This window comes from Sus scrofa, chromosome 1, assembly GCF_054392235.1.
Source record: "Sus scrofa isolate SSC_HxYL_T2T_F1_AM1 chromosome 1, Sscrofa_HxYL_maternal_Yorkshire_Landrace_v2.0, whole genome shotgun sequence".
Lineage (NCBI taxonomy): Eukaryota > Metazoa > Chordata > Mammalia > Artiodactyla > Suidae > Sus > Sus scrofa.
In genome coordinates, this window is record NC_139383.1 from 209,334,214 (window position 1) to 209,353,292 (window position 19,079).

Below are 19,079 nucleotides of genomic sequence, written 5' to 3' on the forward strand. Positions count from 1 at the left end.
TTTATCCATCTATTTTACTTAAATTTTTAAACTCATATTCATCCACTTTCCCTCTCTCCCTATGTGATTTTTAGTTGAATTTATATGAATTAAAAATTCCCATAATAGGAGTTCCCGTTGTGGCGCAGTGGTTAACGAATCCGACTAGGAACCACGAAGTTGCGGGTTTGATCCCTGCCCTTGCTCAGTGGGTTAACGATCCGGCATTGCCGCGAGCTGTGGTGTAGGTTGCAGACACAGCTCGGATCCCGCGTTGCTGTGGCTCTGGCATAGGCTGGCAGCTACAGCTCCGATTAGACCCCTAGCCTGGGAAACTCCATATGCCGCAGGAGCGGCCCAAGAAATGGCAAAAAGACCAAAAAAAAAAAAAATTCCCATAATAGGAACCAGTTACATTGAAGATAAAAACTGGAAAGAGAAGAGGGATCAGACAGTCTACAATTAACCAAATCCTCCAAGAAACCCCAGAATAATTTATTGTGCCTGCATTAATAGGACTTAGGGTAACCTCTCTTCCATTACTATTATTAAAGTTTTTACTCATTTACTTATGCACTAGATTATAGATCATTTACATATAATCTACATTATAGATTATAGAAAGGCAATGAGAATGATCACTTACTAAGAAGTCTACTAGGTACTGACACTGTAGTAACTCATTTAATAATAGCATAAGGCAGGCATTCTTCTTTTATGTATATGGAAACTCCCTCAGAGTAAGAGCTAACATCCCAGGTTAGAGCTTGCACGAGGAGCAGAGCAAGAATCAGAATCCATATTGGTCTTACTCCCAAGTGCACACTCTTCCCACTCATGATTCAGTAAGGCAATGAAGCCCCCAAACCATGCTCAGAGCAGACACACATAATTGAGCAAATCATTCCTTCCCTTCATCACAGATGCGGCCTTTAAAAAATTCTCCAAGTATCCTCTAATGGTGTACCTAAAAAGGCTTAAAAAAAGAAACATGTGGTCATGTTGACTACCATGCTGGAACAGTACCATTCCTTTGGTGCCTCATCATGCCCAGGAATGGTACAAATATTTGTTGAAATAAGGAATAAAATACTAATACTTAAAGAGAGAAAAACAAGTTTGTGAATAAAAATGGAATAGAAAACTAACAATGCATATGGATAGAAAGGAACTCTTTTGTTCATTTCATGCACATTGAGATTTGCATGAAATGAATAAGCTGAATAGATCAGCAAACTGAATTTTAGCAGTGGTTTGGCTATTCACAACAGAAACATGATGAATATTTCAAACTAAAGGCTAACAACGTTTACTTGGAAGATGGCTCCTCTTAGATCACCTCACTTTCATGCTAAAAAATGGAAAGGTCAGAGTATTTCTGAAAACATTTTCCTCTAGGGACACAACATTTCTTAAAATGACAACCTAGCAAGCATCCCAAAAGTTTGGTGGCACCTGGAAGTTTCTTTTTGGCAATGGGTTATTATAATTTGCTTCTGAACTATCTAAATTTGCTTACTGAGTCAAGATAAATCTTTCTGAAAACAATACAGTTCTTTTATTCTTTCTAGCTATTTAGACTGATGCTAAATGTCCTGGTGGTTGGAGGTGGCAGGGAGATTGAGATAAAGGATTAAAATAGGGTGGTTATAATTCTTGGGCATAACTAAAGTGAAATAATGACAATTATCTATGTAATAAGTAAGTATCTACCTTGTAGCTGATGTGGCATATGTGATAACATTGATGAGTTTCAGGGTCAATGTGAAGTACGTATTTCCAGAAAAATGGAATATACAATAAAAAATTTCTTTCATTAAGCAGTGTCTATTAAATAATCCTCCCTCAAGGGAAATGCATACTTCAATCTTTTGCCTTAGACAGGTTATAATCAATTATGGCCATTAAGGGTTATAATAATCAAAAAGGCTTAGTACATACTCTAAAGAGTCTATTTTTCTCCAGGCCAAAGGCAGGCATGGAGGAAACACAAATGCATGCATGATGCATGGAATTTTAGTATTTTTTAGGGTGTAGTAAATACATCACCAGATGCAATGAAAGAAAATATCCTCCCCTGGGGTTAACATCCTAAGATTGGAGTAAGGAACAGAAAACAGGTATAGTGTGCTGGTCCCTTCCCCTGTTTATACCCATTCCTCCCTGTGCAATTATCCACAACAGCACCCATATGAACACTGTGCTTATTTGCTGACATGTCTTTCTTCTTTTAGCATAAACATTTTAAAGAAAAGAGCCTGTCTCAGTCACCAGTTTATTTCCAACAGAGCAATTTGTTCATAGTATCTTCCAGACAGTGGAATGTTCTTTGTGGAATGGCTGCAGTACCATCAAGGCCCCCAGGCTGCCTGTGAAGGGAAAAGGCTGAATAAAAGTCTCAGGTTTTCTCTGTCCCTGGATGTATATACTGCACCAGATCCCCAAATCCCACCTTATTCCAACCTGGCATCGTCTCCCCAAAATGTACATCTGCTATAGAACCTCATGGGAGAAGGAGGAAGAGCACAGCAATAGTCAAGTGCATGTTCCCCTAGTGTTCCAGGGGTTGGGGGTGGGGAGCGCGGGGCACAGGGGTCAATGAGCTGATTCAGGAGTTTCCTCTCCTCTATGACTTAGTCTATCAGGACTTAACTTTGATACCCTCCAGTGTCAGACAGCTGTGACAGAAACCACACTTACCAAAGTCCTCTTTAGGCTTGAACAACACCTTTTATTCTATTTCTTTCTATATGCCCGTCCTACATACACAAAGAGCAAAAAATCCAGAGATCTCAAAAATTACTGTCCTAGCTCATCACTGCAGAGCATTTAACATTGAAAGTAACAACACGGTCTGACTCATTTATTGAAGAAAAAAAAAATCTGTCATTAAATCTCTTTAAAACTCAAAGCATCCTATTTCCAGAGATCTATTCCCACTCATGAATATTCTATATCTATTATATCACAAATATCATATTTATATTTCAATATACAATGGCATGTTTCTTTGGGGTGAAAGGGAAATACTTGTCTTTATGGTTTTATTGTTTTTCTACCAAATGATTGGAAAGCAAAAGTATGAGCTTTATAGATGTCGGAGGCAATTCTGTTCTGTCATTTTTTTATGCACACACTGACTCAATGTCATAGAATAACTGTGTTGCTTTCTGCTTTCCCTGACAGTCCAAAGAAAGAGTAATGCATACAAATCATTTTACTGTTTAAAAGTTTTGAATAAAACATGCTAACCTTGTCATACTAAGTGACAGACAGAAATGTCACCATTGTTTGCCAGGGACAAATAATCCATATACTTCATGTATAATTCATCTGATCTTTAAGAATGTTTAACAATATTGAATTTAGATAAATTTCAATGTTATGATGCATCAAACTTCCTTTATCAATTTACACATGTGCCTCATCAATTTAAGTCTTCATTTGTATTACTCTATTTTTGTATTAACTATGACAGACCAAGAAGCTATTCTTATTTCTGGGAAAAATTTACAGGTGTATTGTCCATATTATAGCCACCTCTCCATGTCCCTTGCTCCATCAGGTCTTAACCTGGAAACTTCAAATAACCCAAGGGTTGTAAATCTGCCACAGAAGCCCCAGATTCAAGCACAGGTATCTGCAAGTCTTTTGACATAGAGCCTTTGGTCTCCAAACAGAGACTGAAGAACTCAGAGAGGTAAGATTTCAACCCTTTCTAAAGTAAGATTTCAATGGTTTCCAAAGCCTCTCTGTCAATCAAAGCTAACCAAGGGCAGGTCTAAAAAATGAGCTTGGGGGTGAAATAGATGGACAAGAGTATTTTGAACAGGCTTCAAAGTGAGCTAGAATTCTCTATGCTGTGAATCAAGAGAAATGATGGTGGCAATCTACTGTTAAGTATGATCTCCCAAGCAGCTGCCAATGCAGATAATCTCATGATTTCCCAGAGTCTGAAAGGACTTCTCTCTGCCATCACCCTGTAAAACCAGTGCCTCAGAGCGGAAAAGAAACCACTTGTTTGACAGTGCTCTCCATATGGATAGAAAATAGCATACTACAGAATCTTTTAAGAAATGATTCACTGAGCTTAGGAATGAATTGAGAAACTAAATGTAAACCAGACTGAAATCTCCAGAAACATCTTCTGAAAAAGCCTATCTCCTGTTTTAGGAAGAGTAACTAATCATTTTAGTACACTCTATTTTTGCCTAGCATCATCCTGTTGTCCTCTTCTCTATCAGAATTTTTCCACCTCTGTTACCATTACAAAGTTCTTTATGCCCTTGGATATCATTTTACTTCTATTAAGAACATTTGATAAAACAATAAAAATTGTCATGACTCAGAAGAGTCTTATTGTTTTCAGAGGAGGCAGGGAACTAGCATACCATATATATTACATTTCATAAATTAACAATCCATATAGTTTCTTCAGGTTCTTACCTATATACTTATGCATATCCAAGGTCACCTTCTCTGAATTACACCTAGGTATGCATGTGGACACATACATTTAGTTATATATATTTTTTTCTTTTCTCCATACATTGGAAAAAGTAAAACATTTTTTACTAGTTCAACTATGTCTTTTGTGGCCCATTCACAGACTAGAAGAAATTATAAGAGAACTTTATTTGAACCTTCAAAGGGGGAAAAGTCAGTGATATAATAAATAGAGTTGGTAAATAAACCTATAGAAAAGTATTTAAATTTCTATGTTGGACTTAAGAGCTTACTTTTGAGAAATGCTAAATGCATTAAGGGACTCTGCAGAACCTTTCTTTCTAAAACCATTTGGAATAGGGTTTGTTTGCTTGTTTTAACTGCTCAAATTTCTTCTGAGTTTTTGCATGGCATCTTCTTTCTGGGTTGACTGTTCTATAGTTTTCATTTCATCTTCCAAAGGGTCATGACACCAAAAATATTTAAGAACCACTGTTTTGCAGTCTGAAGATTCTTATTCTTGTTGAAGGGTTTGAATTATCTCTACCTGGGGGTAGGAAATGACACCAGCTGTGATATAGAAACTTGAGTTTTAATGGTCTAGAAGCATTAACTCTGGTCCTGAAATAAGTAATTTACACCAGATATCATTGACAAATTTTCACATTTCAGTCACAGTATACATATGTCCATAGACTTCCATTGTTTTCCAACACTTCTAATTTCATTATGGAACATTTACCAGATGGAAAAGGGCCATTTTATGGGCTTTTGGCAGGTGGAATAAAGCTGGATCTGCTAAATGAAAATACCATGTATGAAGAGCCCATGAAATTGGCAATAATTGACTTCTGAACACTCAGAGAATTTTAAATCTGCTTTTATTTGCAACCAGAAAAGAGATTCCTTTGAAGAGATTTTAACCCTTAAGATTTTTTTGTTTGTTTATTCTGGGCCCTTGACTGATATCAATCTGGATAAAAGATTTATTAAATGAGTTCCAATACTGTCATCATTAAAACCACCATTTGATCATTATTTTGCTTATATTATTAAGTAAATATTTAAAGGATGAAAACTAATTCATTAAGAGTGATACCTTGGAAAGCCTCTATTTTCCAGAGTATTTTAGAAAAGTAGCAAATGGAATGCACTGATTTTATGAATACATATCCTACATATGTAATGAATACATACCCTACATAGGTAATGAATACTTGCTAAAGTTATTTACCCCCACTTAATAGGGCTATTATTTCTTCTCACTAACCACAATTTACTTTCCTTTATTTGGGTTTCAGGGACTTTTACAAATTCATCTATTGCTTTGAACCTCCCTCTTACTCTACTGTCATATTTACTTTGGAAATTCAGTAAAATATTTAGCATTGTCTTAGGACAGATTTAGGATTAAGATTAGTGAATTGGCTTTATGGAAACTTCCCCTATTATTTCCTTTTTTTTTTTTTTTTTTTTGTCTTTGTTTTTCAGGGCCGTGCCCGCAACATATGGAGTTTCCCAGGCTAGGGGTCTAATCAGAACTGCAGCCGCTGGCCTACACCACAGCAACACCAGATCCGAGCTGCATCTGCAACCTACACCACAGCTCACAGCAACACCGGATCCTTAACCCACTGAGCGAGGCCAGGGATGGAACCTGCAACCTCATGGTTCCTAGTCGGATTCTTTTCCATTGTACCACGACGGAACTCCTCCCCTACTATTATCTACTTATAAACTTCAACTTCTGCTTGGGTTTTTGTGTGTGTATGGATTGTTTGTTTGTTTCCATTTAGAACCAGCTGGTGAAAAAAAAAAATAAGTAGAAAAATAAAGATATTAACTCTCTAAATGTGAAAAAAAAAATTGTTACCAGGCCAATGCCAACAGTCCAGCAACAAGTAGGATGGCTTTGACTATGGGTTTTTGGCATGTTTGTACTATGTGTAAACAATAAGGCAATGTGGAGAAAAATGTATTGCAGTTATAATTCTAAAAAATATAAGCAAGTTTAATACTTTTTAGGACATCAAAGAATGAGGAGAAAAAAAGGTGATAATAGATGCTTCATAGACTTGTTTGTCATTTTTATGTTAAAATAAAAATGAAACCTCTCCTTTCATTTGAAGGGATACTTCCAAATAATCAAATTCTAAAACAAACGTTCACAAGAATGGTTATATAAAGAATATGCTTTTCACTTACTATAATTAAAATATTTTGCACAACCATAAGCTTTGTGTACCTCAACAAAATTTATAATACAAACGTTTCATTATTTAAAACTCCTCATTGTTCATGCTGTCCCAATAATAGTATGAGATCAATTCACTTAGTGCATTTCATCAAATGAACTAACTGGGCCAAGAAACACAGAGGGCAGCAGGGGAGCTTGCTATCCTCCTCAACTCCCTTTTGGAAGTCCAAATGTTGAAGCTACATCTCCTGTGCTCACTTTTTTTCTTTCCTTTGGTTTGGTTCAGCAAATGTTTCTTAATGAGGACTTCTGATCTTACAGATAAGAATATTTAAACAGAGTAGCAAAGTGCTAAAAAATGAATAATCAAAAGGAGAATGAAGAGAAGGAAGAGGAGGTTTACAACCAGTGAACCAGTGTAACAAAATGTGGGTCAGAGGAGGCTACCACTTACAATGTAAGCAGGCTTTGCAGTAAAGCAGCATCCTGGAGCACTGAGGGTAAAGCTGTTATTTATAGAAAGCTACATAATGAATCAAATGCTGAGAACTTAATTTTAGTTTCACAAAACATCTAGATGGGTGGTTTTAATGTGGGAGAATTAGCCCAGGGAAAGGACTAGGAGGTAAGGAAGAAATGAGGGAGATCTGAATTACTTTGCAGATAAAAATAAGTTGGACTTTGAATTTGAGGCTTGGGGGAAGTTTCAAGGATTCTTAGCCAAATATCAGAGAAGATTTCTCCTTGCCAATGCCCTATATAATTAGTTGGTTCCTATTATAATGCATGAGTAAGAGATTTAGAACTCCAAGACACAGATACCAGTCAAATTCTTTTTCACTGAAAGTATTTTTACTTTTCTACTCAAATGAATATTAAAGAATAATCAGATATTATCTATGCTGTTGTCCCAGTAATATGCTAGAAACACTTCTTCATTTTGGTCAGAAAAATCCAAATAGTAACAACCTCTGCTTTCTGAATTAAGATAGGCAAAGAGAGGTCACTCCACAGTCAAGATCCATGAACATAACCTGCCCTGGTGGTGAGGTGATTCAATGCTTTATTTCGTAACCAGGATAATTGTACAGAGTATCTTTCAATTATAGCTTTTTATTTCTCATGTGCATTGAGAGACTTGCTTACTTTATTTCCTAAAAGAAATAATTTAAAATAGTAGCAAGCCTACAAAATTACTCATACCTAGAGGAAGATGTAAACATTTTCCACAACACTTCATGCTTTCACTCTCTCTGCAGTTGGAACTTATACAAGCTTATCCTTTTGAAATGGATCCATCCTGGTTCTAGGAGCATTAATGATAGCAGATCAAGTTTGTCTGTTTCTTCAAGAATCCACAAATGGGACATGGAAAAATAGAAGATGAGAATTTGGTACCTGTGGCACAATCCAAGAAGAGCAGAAAATGCCTGTTCAAGGAGCACAAAGTTGAAGACCCTGAGAGAAAGATAATCATTGAGAAATACCTGTGGCAGTAATGCCTGGGGACTTTAAAAACAAAGGCATCTAAAATGGTAAACAGAAGACCTAAGTAAACATTTCTCCAAAGAAGACATACGGATAGCCAGTAGGCACATGAAAAGATGTTCAACATCACTAATTATTAGAGAAATGTAAATCAAAACTACAATGAGGTACTACCTCACACAAGTCAGAATAGCCATCATTAACAAGTTAACAAATAACAAATGATGGAGAAGATGTGGAGAAAAGGGAACCCTCCTACACTGTTGGTGGGATGTAAATTGGTACAACCACTATGGAAAACAGTATGGAAGTACCTCAGAAAACTAAATATAAACTACCATATGATCCAGCAATCCCACTCCTGGGCACATATCCAGAAAAAACTTTCCCTAAAAAAGATATATGCACCCTATATTCATTGCAGCACTATTCAAAATAGCCAAGATATGGAAACAACCTAAATGTCCATTGATGGATGAATGGATTAAGAAGATGTGGTACATATACACAATGGAATACTACTCAGCCATAAAAAAGAACAAAATATTGCCATTTGCAGCAACATGACTGAGACTCTGATAGTAAGTAAAGTCAGAAAGAGAAAAACAAATATCATATGATATCACTCATATGTAGAATCTAAAATGTGGTACAAATGAACCTATCTACAGAACAGGAACAAATTTTGGACATAGAGAACAGACTTATGGTTGCCAAGTGGGAGGGGGAGGGAGTCGGATGGTCTGGGAGTTTGGGGTTATTGATGCAAATTAATGCATTTGGAGTAAATAAGCAATGAGGTCCTGCTCTACAGCACAGAGAACTATATCCAGTCACTTGTGATATGTATAACTGGGTCACTTTGCTGTACAGCAGAAATTGACAGAACATTCTAAATCAACTATAACAAAAAAGTTTTTTTAAGTAAAAATAAATAAATAAAAATAAAATACAAATGTAGTTTGTTGACAGATCTGGGAAACAACATAGCCAACTTCTGATACCCCTAAGTCCTCAATAAAATTTTGAAGAAATGCCTTTGTTAATGTATTTTAGCAAAACTGCAAGGATAGAATTGATACTGATTGCAGGAAGTCACAGGAATGAGATACACAGGAGAGATTTTAAAAGTCACAGGAAAATAAGAAATCAGGGCAAAGGTGACTAAGAGAAACTTAAACTATACAGGAATTCTCAGGGGTGGGGTGATGGATGGGATTTCTACCAAAATGTACATGGTCGCCAGTTCATGACGGTGGTGGCAGGATTTCTGTTTGTTAGTTTGATTTGCTTGCTTGTTTATAATATTAAAGGGTGTAGTATATCTAGCCAGCTGATAGCCAGGAAATGCACATAAAACAGGTTTATCCTTATCCTTTATGCCAATGATCTTGGTAAGTTCACAATGACAAGACAGATGAGCAAACTGGAGATAGTAAAAGTGAATATATTATGTGCCATAAAGGAATAAATAAAGATGGATCTTGTCTGTTACATTGTTCTGACTGATGTCACAGAGGGCTTGTTTGTTTTCTTTGACCTTTAAGTGTTTTTCGTCTGAGGTGATAAGTAGAAAAATTGCATGTGGAAGGCAAAAATTCAACAAAAAAGCCAAATATCTAAAAGGAGATTTGTATATAGACTATGAATGAAGGCTACAGGAAAATAAATTAGGCAACTAATAAATTTAAAGCGCTGATATCAATAATTAAATAAGATTCTTGCAATTTTTTTTTTTTTTTTTGGGCCGCATCTATGGCATGCAGAAGTTCCCAGGACAGGGATCAAACCTGAGCCACAGCAGTAACAAAACAATGCTGAATCCTTACATTGGTAGGCCATCGGGGAACTCCTGATTCTTGAAATTTTACATATGAATGTTGTCTTTGTCCACGTCTTTGGCTTAAGAAAATCACACCAACAAATCATGTGATCATCAATGTCTAGAACTGCATGTTTTCCTCAAAAGCAATTCAGTCTTTCTTTCTATACCCAAATTCTAGAGCCTTTACCTCAGTCCATTTATGAAGACAAGCTGTTAAAAGCAGGGAGTCAGGAAAAGTACACTTCTAGGCTGAATCTTAACTTGGCCACTATCTAATTCTATGATGTTGGAGCAAGTTTCAGAATCTGCTTGGGCTTCAGTTGCTTCATCTGTAAATGGGGAACATAAGAGTCTCAAATTTTAATTTTTTTTAAGGACGCAATGGGTTAATACTCATAAAATACTCAAGAACAGTGTCTGGCACATGAAAGACCATAAAAATATTAGCTACTACTACAATTTCTACAGTAGTGCTATACAAGGCAGCAAAATATTTGTCACATAGTACTTTGTCAGTAAAAGGGAATGCCATCCCTTCTTTCACATCACCTTTCTCCCTCATTTTTAGACAAATATGGTCACCACTTAGCCTTTTATTCTATCTGCCCAGTGCCTAGAACATTTCTCATCTCTGACAGCCACACTAGTATAGTTATACTAGAATCCAAATGTATATCATAGAGAGGTGATAAATAAATATTGCAGGGTTAAGGATCCAGTGTTATCACTGCTGTGGCTCTGGTTACAGCTGGGTGCAGGTTCAATCCCTGGCCTTAGAACCTTCATATGCTATAGGCACAGCCAAAAAAAAAAAAAAAAAAAAAAAAAAAAAAAAAAAAATACTGTAGGATTACTGATCTTAGTGCCTACGGCCTCAGAATTTTAAAGAAAGGGCTTCATACATCACTAACTCCAAACCTTCTTTCTATTGTCTTTAAGTATCTCTATTTAATTTACTCCAGTAATCTATACTCATCTATAGTTTTACCCCTACATCTAACTTTCCAATTGCTCTATCAGTAGTTCCCCTTCCTGACTGCACAGTATAATCATGTGGAACTTCAAAAATACCTAATTCATGATTATAATGGTTTTTAAAAATGGCTCATCATTAAAGTCAGCAGGTAATTTCTTCAAAATTACATATTCTACCACTGATCAACAGAATCAGTGTATTTGGAGTGGGGCCCTGGAAATTTGTTTTTTCTGAAATACCTAAAATTATTCTAATATTCATCTTAGATTAGATAGCACTATTCCTTTGAGACACATGATGCTGCCCTTCACCTCACTTTATCTAGTCATACCTAACACTTGAACTTGGAGTTTGGGAAATGAGGAGCAAAAAACCACTGCACCAAGCAGAAAAAAAGACCTATTTTTTTTCCTCTTCTCTTTTGTTATTTTGACACTCTTTTCCAGTCTTAGATATGACAATCACATTTTTTAAATCCTTGGGAAGGACTCCCATCCTTCCTGGGGGAGATTTTGGAGTAATCCCAACTTCTCAGTAATTCTGAGTAGTCTAACATATTACTCCTAGGGATGTTGCCATTTCTCACAAACTTATTAAACAATAAGTAGAATTCCCCTCTCTCTGATAACATCTATAGACAGAAAAAGAAAAAAAAAAAACACCGAGAGATTGAGTGTGAAATTTCGAATCAAAATGCCTAGAGCCATGATAAACATGCAAACTAGTGGTATAAAAAGGACAAGCAGTTATGACAAGCATTGAGGATGTACCTATACTAAACGAGACCTTTTCTCTTTAGTCTCTTTCCTATCTCTCACCTTCTCCTTTAAAGTTTATTTTTGTACATCTCACATTCTGAAAGGAAATGAGCTACCTGCCAAACAGGTACTTGGTAACTGGCTGGTTGCCAGAAAACTCTGTGGCGGGTGGGGGCGGGGGGGTGTATGTATGTGTAAGATTTCACCTTAAATTAGACTGGGTAAGTGGTACTGGAATATATTTCTTTTTGTTTTGTTATTTTGAGGATAGTTATTGGTGATGGAGTGGAGAAAAAAAAAATCTTACTATGAACAATTGAAGACATTAAGTTCTATGGCACACAGCCAAAGAGCTACTTTTCTCACATCGTTTGAGAATATTTAACTTAGAATACAAGACCAAGGAGTAAACTTGCTCACACATGTTTTGTTTCAAATAGGAGAAACTTCTTTACTAGGGTTTGAATGGGAGAGTATCAAAACAATCTTGCCTAAGCTTTCATCTGATGTACAGACCATAGTCCATGAAGAACCCCATCTGATTTTCAAAGTCAAAGACCTAAGTAACAGAGAAAATGATATAAATATGTGGCTTTGTGAAGCATACACTGTTTAGTGCCTAGAACTCTAAACCTCATGTTAGGATTTCTCTAAATCACTTAATTGTTATGGCATCAAAAACAAGAAAAATAAATTCCCCTTGAAAAGTGAGAACGTTCTTAGAAAACCTTGAGCAAATAGTAATTATGTTTGTTCTCCCACAGCATGCTTGTAAATACTGCTATCACAGGACATCTGAAAGTGCTTACCTGCTGCCCACCTCCCTCATGATACTGATGGTGTATTGTGGACAGAAACACACACTGAATGGAACACTGACCTCTAGTACAAGCACTTGCTGAATCAGTGAATGTAATAACCCCCCTTTCAACTTATAGAGAGCATGCAGTGCTTAAACACTTGCCTTCTAATAGCCTGACTGCCTGGATTCAAATCCCTGCTCCTTCACTTACTAGCTATAGAACTGTGGGCAAGATACTTAATACCTCTATGCCTAAGCTTGCTTATGCCAAAAACAAGACCATAATAGCATTTACTTCATAAGGCTATTATAAGGATCAAATGAATCAATATATGCAAAGCAATAAGAACAAGGCCTGACACATACTGAAATGTTGGCTATTAGTATACATTATTAAATCTTTCCAACAATCATGAGATAGAAACTATTGTCCCACTTTACAGATGTGACGCTGAGGCCTAATTAAGCTCTCAACTGCTATTTAAATTGGATCTGCCTATTTCCAAAGCTTTTGCTCTTTGCCTTACTCCAGAGTGTGTCCCTTTTGAGCTTCTGTTTATTTCAACTCATCAAAGTTCTACTAGATAGGAGTTTCCATCGTGGCTCAGTGGTTAATGAATCTGACTAGGAACCATGAGGTTGTGGGTTCGTTCCCTGTCCTTGCTCAGTGGGTTAAGGATCCCGTGTTGCAATGAGCTGTGATGTGGGTCGCAGATGCAGCTCAGATCTGGCGTTGCTGTGGCTGTGGTGTAGGCCAGCAGCTGTAGCTCCGATTGGACCCCTAGCCTGGGAACCTCCATATGCCATGGGAGAGGCCCTAGAAAAGGCAAAAAAAAAAGTTCTACTATATATAATGTATTATATGTGGTGATGCTCGGAACATAAAAAGATGAACTAGGCATGGTGTTTCTTTTCATAGAGGTTAAAGTTAACAGTAGAGGATGATGCGGATACAACTAATTTTAGTACAAAAAAAAAAAAAAAAACTCTGTAAAGTAACATAATAGAATTTTGAGGTCCTAGGCATGAAAGAGAAGGAAGATTCTGGCTAAGGGCAGAAAAGGCATCGTGCAAGAGGTAGTTTTTCAACTGGTCCTGTAAGACTTGTGGGTGGAATTGGCAGGCAGCAGAGGGAGCAGGAACGGGAAGGAAGGGAAGATACAGCAGATGGAAATCATAGTATGTGCAATACTAGAGAGACAAAAAATAGACACATGCACACACACCCTGCTCAGGGAAATGAGACTAGTTAAGTTTGCAGCCATGGAGTATAATTAAGTTTAAAGAAGTAGTACATGGCCACTTTGTGGAGGGCCCTAAAAGTCATGCCAAGAAATTAAAACTTTGCTTTTTAAGTTTAGAGGAGTTAGTCTAGGTTTCCTACATAGTCATATGACCAAAATGCTTATCTTAGGATTATTCTTAGGATATGCAGTTAAGGGAAAAGAGATAAAATGCTAAGGAGGAGGGCCACAGAAAACAATGCCAATAAAAAATATTATGAATCAGGACAGTAAGACTGAGATGAAGAGGAAAAGAAGGCTAAAGGAGATACAAAAGCAGTTGTTAGAAAATGACTAGGAGTAGAAAATAAAGAATATTAGTCATAAAAAAATCATGAAATAATGCCATTTGCAGCAACATAGATGGGCCCAGAAATTATCAAACTAAGTGAAGAAAGAGAAAGACAAATACCATATGAGATCATGAATATGTGGAATCTACTAGAATTGATACAATAGAACTTACAAAACAAACTGACTCAGATTTCAAAACCAAACTTATCTTAGGTTCCCAAAGGGGAAATGTGGGAGGGGCAGGGATAAGTTAGGGGTTTGGGATTGATATATACACACTACTATACATAAACTAAACAGGTAATAAGGACCTACTATACAGCAGAGGGAAATTCACTCAATACTGTGTAATAAACTATATGGGAAAAGAATCTGAAAAAGAATGGATATATGTACATGTGTAACATTTACTTTGCTATACACCTGAAATTAACACAACTTTGTAAGTTAACTATATTCCAATATTTTTTAAATTAAAAAATTTGAAAAGAATGTCAAATATGATTCCAAAATTTACAGAGCATCTACATAGCGCCTGGGAAAATACTACATTATCTCATTAAATTCTCATAACAACCTTGCAAAAGAATTTAGTACCACTTCACAAAGGGAAATGGAGGTCTGAGTTTGAATATTGACTCTTTGCACTTACTGTATTAAATTTGAAGAACTACTTATTAATGGAAAAAATAGAAATCATTAAAAAAAAAAAAGAACTTCTTAGCCTAAGACTTGATTTTCTCATATGTAGTATTGCCTTAAAGGAACTAGAATATATACTATTGAGCTATTGCTATTAAATCATAGCAATATTGTGAGAAAAATTTTACTCTGAGTTGTTAAATTGCCCACTGTCACATTCCTAGTAAGAATCAAAGATAATATTCAATCTAATATCCTTGTAATTCCAAAGTATGTCTTTTTCTAACATTCCATGTTTCACATCTTTGAAGTTGAGGATGGGAACCAAAATAATGAATAGGAACATGAGATCACAGGAGTCCTCAAAATAAGTCCCAAATTAGCATTTAATTAGAAGATTGTTTTATTCTAAATCTGAGACAGAATCCCATTTATCAAGCAGACTCTTTATAAATTACATACCATTCCATATGTAAAAATTATAACTCAAGTATTGTATTAGAAAACTGCGATTCACTGTCTAATATGTAACTTGCCATTGAATGTCCCATGAAGCATAGAACACTTCAGGGAAATCTTTTTAACTGGCAATACCCATTCATCAGAGGTTGCTTTGTTTTTCAACCCTATTAGCTACATGAGGTTATCTGGAATTTTTTGAAAAAAAATTAAACTTTTCGACAAAAAAATTAAACTTTTCATCCCAAGGTGTTATAAAAATATAAAAGCTGGTACTCATTGTTTATGTCAGGTCTTAAAAAAGAAACACCTGTCCTTTAATGGCTGGAATGACATCTGGAATTTTCATTTTTGTAGACATGCAACATTCAATCAGATTAATTTTTAATTTTCTAATTCCTTAAAGGGCAAATCTTAAAACTAGATTTTCTCCCTCACTGAAAATGTAAAAATGTCAAGATCATTGATCAAATAGCCATAATTAGAGAATGGTGTGATTTCTGCTTTAAATCTAAATCGCTTCCGAGCTGAGTAATTGATGTTTGGATAACAGGACACCAGCTAACCACCTGGACATCAGAAGGTAAGGACAACCATGGTTTTAGGAAATTATGATTAAAAGGCATAATTTCTCTGCTTCAGCTTACTTGGCCTCACTCCCATCCCAATATATTTTTTAAAAAGGTAGTTGGTTGAAGCCACAAAGTAGACTCCATTCTCAACAATATACTAAGGATTATTAAATGCCAGAAAAGATTCCATAAATAGCTAAGTAGCTCATCATATACTCCCCAGTACCATAGTTGTGCTTTCTTCCTCATATGAACACTGGAAATGAGGAAGATGCACATGTGAATCCAAGAGGAAAATCAGTATCTCTTTGCAAAGGAAGCCAAACATCAAAAAAGAAGAGGAGCAAAGAAAATTCCATTCCCACAAACATCTCAACCAACTGACAAATCTTCCATCGGTGGATGACATAAATAAATAAATAGTAAAAAAGCCAAGAAAATGGTTTCATTAATAATCAAAGCTTTCCTTTAGTACCAAGGTGCTGTTACTGAGCTTCCATTAGAATCACAATTCACATGTGTATTCCATTCAGATCCAGTCCTACTCTCTATCCGGTTCCCATTGAAATGCATGACACACTTTTATAGATTGACTGGCCAGGGTCAAAACGTAAGTCTCCAATTCCAGAAGAGACAATGCACTGCCATAACCCACATTAATAACTGTCTAGCCAAATACTGAACCAGGGAGAAAGCAGCTTCTCTAAGAAGAGAGAGAAAGCAAGGGTGGGGCATTGAAGAGGAGAACCCAGAAGCAGAATTGACTTAAGGCTGATCTAAGAGTTCTGGAGCCAGAGGTCTCATGTCTCCATCACTAGGGTAAATTTTTCCCAGAGGTCAAGATAAGAATCAAACTGCATCAGGAGAGTCTCCATTAAGTATGTGAAGTATATGATACACTATGTAAAAGATAATCCCTAAGTAGAAAATAATTTCAGGAAACATAAATGTGTGAACATATCTGACCAAATAAAAGAAAAAAAAGGAAAAGACTATACTAGGCTACATCAGAACTTAACAGAGAGGGAAGGTCCATGTTATTCCATGAGGTTTACCAACTGCTGACCTAAACGACTAGGAACAAGAAAGACTTAACTCCTGCTGTTCTGGAATCTGGCCATCAAGAGCCTGAGGAATGAGTGTGAGACTAATGAGCTACCTTTTATCCAAAACAAACCAACCAGTGGTATACAGTGTTGTAACTTCAGCAGCTCTGGGAACTCAATACTGGAGGCTCTACCCCACATCATTTTAAACATAATAAAACACACCCATTTATCATCATAGATAAAATGTATAACACAAAGAAATGAGTGGAATTGCATTTGACTACATAGCATTGTTAATTTTATATATCTATGTAATTATCAATTTTGAGCCTATAGGTTTTACAGTTCCTTTCAGCTGTGTTCTTCCCCTAACTGCAAGTACCAGTGAGGGCTCTATGCTGGATTGTTTTTGTTTGTTTTGTTTTTCTAAGTGGTGGATTTTTGCAATAATCCAAAGATATATTTTAGTTTTATATGACAAGGGGGATTTAATGGATAAAAAAGGAATCTGAGCAACTTACAGGTACACTTGGTCAAGGTTCAGTAAATAGCTCCAATGCTTGTGGGTAGTAAATTGCTTAGAAAGAATTGATTAGTATTTGGAGTTTAGTATTTATTCATTCAACACACAGTGAATGTTCACTCTGTCTGAATACTATGCTTAAGATTAGAAATGTAGCAGTGAACACTGACACATGGTTTTCTGGTTATGAAAGTTTTCAATCTATCCACTCAAATACCCAGAAATATATGACCCATTATTGAACTCCATCCAATATTCCTCCTTAAGTAACTGCTGTTTCTGCAGAGTTTTTACTCACCTGATAAAATAGCATTTATTAACTTCAACAAACAGTGGGAGTAAAACTGACAAAACTAACAGCCTGAACCTAGCCGGAACACAGATTTGGACTGGAACCCACGTGCCAGGACTCAAATCCAGCCAAAACCCAGATTGAGGCTTGAACCCACATGCCAGGACTTAAACCCAACCAAAACCCAGACTGGCACTTGAACCCACTTGCAGAGGGACTCAGACTCAACCTAAAGCCAGATTGGGACTTAAACCCACGGTTTTAAATCTGAGTCATTCACCCTGTCTCTGGACTTAGCAAGGTTCAGGTTCTTTATCCCTCTGCACAGAAGGAATTCAGCGAGAGACAAAGTGATAGGTGAGAAACAAATTAGTATAGGACTCTTATAAGAGCTGCAAGCCATCAGGCAAGGAACCTCTGCCGGAGGATCTGGTGTGCCACAGTTTTATCATCCAAGGGGCGTGGGTATAGGAAAGGCCTGCCTCTTCCTTTCCAGGAGTAGTAGCTCCTCCTTAGAATCTGGTAAGGTGTGTATTCAAATCAGCTGAAGAGCAGTCTTCAAACTCTTGCCCTTGGTCTGAATCTGAAAGCAGACCTCATCCCATCCCCCACCCAATGACCTGAGGCAATTCTAGTTAAACGAGCCTGCCTTGTTCTGCTGGTTTTCTTGAAATTACAGTGGTCTCCCAACATCTCCCAGGTTTCCCTCTTTATCTATGATCCCCTATTGGGACTTCTACCACCTGTGCCTACTCTAGCCCTATCAGGTGTAGCATTAAAATGTATAGAGCGTGAAGCTTTGGTTCTTCTTTGGGACACTGTGAAAAACTGCATCCATAATTTCAGAGAGTCCATTTATAAGGAAGCCATGAAGTTCATCACCAGAGTAGAGCTTGAATTCCAGTTCTACCATTTACCTGGTGTCACCTTAGGCAAGTTACCTAAGCATCTTGAAACTTCCTTTCTTCATCTAAAAAGTAGGTGCAATAGTAATATCTACTTCATGAGATTGTTGTATCAATTAATATAAATAAATGGCTTTGCACCTTGGCATAAGTACTCAGTATGAAGTTAGCTGCTGCTGTTGTTGATATTTCTACAAATGAAGTTGATTCACCTTATTCCAAGAAAGGGAAAATAAAAAAGATCTTTGAAAGGGTATTTGAAACTATCCAGTTGAATAAAGCTCTTATAAAATTATCACGTAAATGCAGAGTTCTCTCCTTTTGAGACTATATGGCAATGTTATTAATCTTGACCCTTTTAAAGTCCAGCAGTGATAATACCACTTTGTGAATCTCTTTTAAGAAAATAAATCAAAATATCTATGCACAAAACTATCCATTATAATGTTATCTTTTAAAAAATGAGCTGCAAGAAGCCCAAATGCCCAGTAACAGGACATGTTTAGGAAAATTATTCCATATCTATTAGCTAGATAATATAATATTGATACTTTGAAAATTCTAAATTGTGGGGGTATTTCTGAAATAG

At 36.4% G+C, this 19,079-nt stretch overlaps 1 protein-coding gene across 1 annotated transcript in view; it reads right to left on the reverse strand.

Annotated features, from left to right (window-relative positions):
• Positions 1–2,689: 2,689 nt before the first annotated feature.
• The window catches only part of LOC146406973 (uncharacterized), a 345,508-nt gene continuing 329,118 nt past the window's right edge, over positions 2,690–19,079 (reverse strand). The window contains exon 5 of the transcript XR_014832201.1: positions 2,690–4,972. The gene's annotated coding sequence lies outside the window, so the exon portion shown is untranslated. The remainder of the gene's footprint in view (positions 4,973–19,079) is intronic.